This window comes from Thermobia domestica, chromosome 6 (genome assembly GCF_964235325.1).
Source record: "Thermobia domestica chromosome 6, izTheDome1.hap1.1, whole genome shotgun sequence".
Classification (NCBI taxonomy): Eukaryota; Metazoa; Arthropoda; class Insecta; order Zygentoma; family Lepismatidae; genus Thermobia; species Thermobia domestica.
The window spans coordinates 158,609,058-158,615,195 of record NC_137459.1 but is presented as its reverse complement, the minus strand read 5'-3'; positions in this window follow the sequence as shown (position 1 = coordinate 158,615,195).

The following is a 6,138-nucleotide window of genomic DNA, read 5'->3' as shown; positions in this document are numbered from 1 at the left end:
ACTAGTCTGGCCTTTATTATGACTCTAAAAATAGTTCCAAACGACTCTGCATAAGGCCCTTTGACTTTCAAGCGACGATAGGAGTGTAGATAGCACGGAGATGTGAAAAAAACGAATTCAAAATGTCAACGGATGTAAACGTTTCATGGTCCTTACAAGCCGAAAAGAACGGTACAGACCACCGCATTAAACTTTCTAAAACTTTTTTCAGCAATACTTGTTTTTGACAATTCTCAAATTTAAGGAGTGGGCAATATATTCCTCCCAAACATTTTGAGAAGTTCTCCAATGTGACAATGCCTTGAAAAACAGAATGGACTCCCGCAATCAACTATTTTTTGGTATAACATTCTAAATCATCATCAAAGGGAATAAATTAGGTCAAACATGCTTCCAAATTTTGAATTTTTGGCAATGTTATACCCATAAAAGGAAACAAGATGGAGTACCCAAACTTATATAGGGTTAAATTCCAAAGTTGGGCGTCCGTTTCCAGCAAAATTTTTAAAATTTACAGGAAAGATATGGATAATTTGATCGTTTGTGTGCTTGATAATATATAAAAGTCTCGAAAAATCTGTTTATTTGTTATATATATGCGGCTATAAACATGGGACTATACAGCGAGCGGAGGGAACTACTTGGCGCAAGGTAACCAAACAGTTGCATTGTGGGAAAGAAACGAGCATTTATGTTATGAACATGGCGAATGTACAAGGGCAATGAACTAACAGTTTTAACATTTGTGAAGCAATACGTTGATAACGAGCAAATTTTATTTAAAAGTTTGTGAAGAGCACGAATTAATGAACCTAACAACAAATTACACAAAGTGTGCAGAGGAGATAACAGCGAAAAAACGTGGCGGAAGCGGACGCCCAACTTTGGAATAAATGCCCTTATATATATATTTAAGTCCTATAGAACGTTTATCAAATTTCAATTTTTAACAATTCCCAAGTTTAAAAGGTGGTCCTAAGACTCTCCCCAAAGTTCAAGAAGGGTGCATCAAAGTATCCATCCCCTATGAAAAGGAATAGGCCCCTGTAGTTCTCTATAAAACCATATAAGGCAATAAGCACTTATCAAAGGAGATAAAATAGATCAAAAGCATTCGAAATTTACATTTTGCCAATTTTTTACTCATGAAAGAGAAGGAAATGGACCCTTCAAACTAACAAAGATAGATATCTCAGTCCTATACTACCATACCAAATATTTATTTTTAGCAATTTTCAAAATTTAGAGGGGATAGTCCTATGTACCCCTCCCAAAATTTAAGCGTTGACCCCAGGTACACTTCCAAAATATAAAGGAGGTTATTCTAGGTACTCCTAAGTCATTTACCCCTGGCCGGAGCCATTGGAGTCTAATCCCGCCAACCCAGTCCCGCGCTACTATTTCGTCCCAAGAAAACTCAGCTTCAAAAGTAAACTGCCGTTTGTAAATTTTTAACGACAAATTACTATATCAATTTGAACAAAATCATTTGGGTCAATTTAGAAAATAATAGTGCGAAAAAAATCACTCCCAAGAATAAGCTATCCCTTGTGAATTATTTCAGAACAACTGAGTTATGCCAATTTATCAAGTTATTAAATGAAATATTCATTAATGAAATTTGAACAAAAAAAAAAGTTTAGTCAGTTTAGAGAAAATAGCCCGAAAAGAATCGCCTTCAAGAATAATCTACCTCTTTTGATTTTTCCAGCACACGTGAGTTTGTCATGTTACCAACTTATTAATGAAATATTCATTTATGAAATATAAACAAATATCATCTGAGGCATTTCTAAGAGAATTGTCCGAAAAAAAATTACCCCGAAGAATAATCTACACATTGTGGATTTTTCTGGACTAATGAGTTAGCTGTCATATTTTTAACTTTTTAATTATATATATATATATATATATATATATATATATATATATATATATATATATATATATATATACTAGCATATATTACCCGCTTCGCTGGGTTGAAATAAATAATTTAAGTGCACACTGATATTACTCATTTGCTCATTTTGGATCATTTTAATGTATGTCATCCCCCAAGTGTCAGGGCTGAAAATTGACTTAAACAGCATCAGAAGTATCAATGTTCATTTCGGCGACCGCAAGAACTGTAGATTCAGGAGTAGTATCTGTCATTTTGACCATATATATATATATATATATATATATATATATATATATATATATATATATATATATATATATATATATATATATATATATTCCCCACTCCCATGTTGCGTGCCATTGCATCGGAAGTGTCACCGTTCATCTCAGCGAACTCAAAAAATGTTAATTCAGCACTAATATCGGTTAATTTCGATGATTTTTAAATATCTCTTCATCCCCCTCCCCCAAGTTGTGGGTTTGAATTTGGATTTAAACGGGATCGAAAATACCACTGGCCATCTAAAGGATCCAGAAAACTATAAATTCGACACTGATAGTGGCCATTTTCGATCATTTTTATATATCTCTTTCTTACCCTCTCCCAAGTGGCGGGGCTGATTTTGGATTTAAACCGGATCGGAAAGGTCACTGTTTATCTGATTGATTCCGAATATTATGGATTAGACACTAATATTGCTCATTTTCGATTATTATTATTAAGGCCCGGATTTTTATGTTTTTACATATTTTTTCCTTTGTATGTACGCTGGTGAAAATATGAAATGTTCGCAAATTACGAAGTAAGGATCCATGTAAACCAAAATCACGTTACATATTTTTACACATTTTGAAGTCTGTTACATATTTTCCGTCTACTGTACATATTTTTACATAAATGCAGTTTATTTGCTCCTTTTCGCTAATTTTCTTTAAATAATACGCAAATAAAAATAGGCCTATATATGGAACAATAACTCAAAAAATACTTTATTTAATTATCTATATTGTTTCTCTCACTTTGTTTAACCGATTTGTAATTCAGGAAATCTGGGTTAAAACAAATCGTACACTCAACAATATGCAAAGAAACGTCGTCAGGTATCGCTTCCAATCCTGAGAAAAGAAAAAGAAAAAGATCTGTTATATATATATATATATATATATATATATATATATATATATATATATATATATATATATATATATAGAAAGAAAGAAAGAAAACAATATAAGGATTTTTGTGTTTATCGCCTTTGCAAGGAGATGCCACTCGGATGTGTGCCAACAAAACAAACTAAAACGCACAGTTGGCTGGCTTTCTCACCTCTTCTTGTATGTGCAACCTCTACGGGTGGGGGTGGCGGTGAGAGGGAGGTGATTGGAGCGTCTAGGCTTTATCACTTGCTTCTTAAATCGAATAAAAAATCGCTTTTGTATGACTCGCTACTACGCCACTTCTTACTTCAAACAAAGGGAAAAAGGATTCAGTTTCGTGACCGGTTTATTAACGTGCACGCTTGTGATCGAGTCAGTTTCTTGTTTTCAATGATGGCTTCCTATTTAGCGTCAAAATTGAAATCGTGGATAGCTATGGATGACGCTTATACCACAAACGGTAAAATTGTTTTTTGTCAAGTATGCGATAAGAAAGTGGGCTGTTCAATGAAGTCGCAATAGGATCAGCACATGAAAACAGCTATTCACATGAAAAACAAGGTGTTACAGCGTACCGCAAAGCAAAAACAGCCCAAACAAAACCAGCATCTGAAAACAGCAGTGAATTTTACAAAGACCTTGCCAGTGCGTTCATAGCAGCAGATATACCGTGGTACAAATTGCAAGTTCCACAGTTCGCGTCCTTTTTGGAAAAATATTGCAAGAGACATTCCTGACGAATTTACTATCCGCAAGAATTATTTGGATGCGTGCTATGAAGATGCTATCAAACGCATTCGAGCTGAAATTGGTGATTCGCATATATGGTTTGCGGTGGATGAAACTACAGACGTATTAGGACGTTTCGTTGCCAATCTGGTGGTAGGAAAGCTTGACCATGATTCTCCATCACGACCATTTCTGATCAGTTCAAAAGTTTTGAACAAAACAAACCATTTCACAGTTGCACATTTCGTAAATGATGGACTGAGAGTGTTGTGGCCACAAAGTGTTCCTACAGAAAAAGTGCTTCTGATGTGTTCTGATGCTGCGGCGTACATGTTAAGAGCTACCCAAACCTCATTCATATGTGCTGTTTGGTCCATGGATTACCTCGTGTAGCAGAGGAAGTGCTGATCAACTTCCCTGAAGTCAATGAGCTTGTGTCTTCTACTAAGAAAGTTTTTGTGAAAGCCCCTGGTCGTGTGGCTGCAACAATATGCTACCAAACGTGTCGCTACCACCGCAGCCTGTACTGACACGGTGGGGCACGTGGATACAGGCTGTTAACTTCTACAATGAAAATTTTGATGCTGTAAAGTCAGTTGTCACCACATTTCCTGCAGAGTCAAGTGCAGCAGTGCGTGATTCTCAAAGTGCGTTCAAAAATTCTGTTGTTCAATGTTCACTAGCTTACATTGCAAGTAATTTCCGGTGGATTGCAAACGTCATCAAGAAACTAGAAACTTCAGGACTTACTTTGAAAGAAGTGATGACAACAATGGATGATGTGGAGAAGAAACTCAACATTCTGCAGGGAGAAACAGGTGCGAAAATTGCCCGGAAGTTCCAGTCAGTTTTGAAGAGTAATTCAGAATACCTAACATTAAGGACTGCATGCAGGATATTGGATGGAGAAGAAATGGAGGCTCCTGAGGAAATCAGCCCTGGAAAATGTCATTTGTTGAAGTTCGCGTCTGTCACTTCCTGCGACGTGGAGGAGTAGTAGGGGCCCGCGTATGGCTTAATGGCTCAAAGGTCAAAGGTCAATGACCTTGGCCAGGGGTCAATGACCTAGGGGTACCTAGGACCACCCCCTCTAAATTTTGGCAGGGGTACCATGGCCCACCCCCTAAATTTTGGCAGGGGTACATAGGACCACCCCCCTTAAATTTCGGAAATTGCCAAATCTAAAAATTTGGTATGGTAGCCTAGGACCATAGTATGTACCTCTATCAGTATTGGGTGTCTATGTCGTTCCCTTTCATGGGTAAAAAATTGCCAAAAATTCAAATTTCGGAGGTTTTTGACCTAATTTATCCCCTTTGATGAGGTGTTATTACCCTATATGGTTATATGGGCGTATACAGGGGTCCATTCCCTTTCATAAGACATGGGAATATTAATGCACCCCTTGAAAAATTTGGGAGGGGTACCTTAGCCCACCCCTTAAATTTTGGAAATTGCCCAATTTAAACATTGGGTATTATAGTACAGGACCCTAATATGTATCATGATAAATTTGGGTGGTCCACCTCGTCCCCTTTTAGGGGTACAAAATTGCCAAAAATATAAACGTAAGCAATACGTTATACCACGTGTTTGGTTTTCGGCCTAATTTATCTCCTTGGATGAGGTCCTATTACCTTATATAGTTATATGGGCGTATACAGGGGTCCATTCCCTTTCATAAGACATAGGTATATTAATGCACCCCTTGAAAAATTTGGGAGGGGTACCTTGGCCCACCCCTTAAATTTTGGAAATTGCCCAATTTAAACATTGGATATTATAGTATAGGACGCTAATATGGATCACTATAAATTTGGGTGGTCCACCTCGTTCCCTTTTAGGGGTACACAATTGCCAAAATATAAACGTAAGCAATACGTTGTACCACGTGTTTTGTTTCGACCTAAGTTATCCCTTTGATGAGGTGTTATTACCCTATATGGTTATATGGTCATGTATAGGGGTCCATTACCTTTCATAAGACATGGGTATATTAATGCACCCCTTTAAAAATTTGGGAGGGGTACCTTGGCCCACCCCTTCATTTTTAGAAATTGCCCAATTTAAACATTTGGTATTATAGTATAGGACGCTAATATGGATCACTATAAATTTGGGTGGTCCACCTCGTTCCCTTTTAGGGGTACAAAATTGCCAAATTTTAGTACAACCACGTGTTTGGTTTTTAACCTAATTTATCTCCTTGGATGAGGTCCTATTACCTTATATGGTTATATGGTCATGTATAGGTGTTCATTCCCTATCATAAGACATAGGTACATTGGTGCACCCCTTTAAATTTTTAGGAGGGGTACCCTGGCCCACCCCTTCAATTTCAGA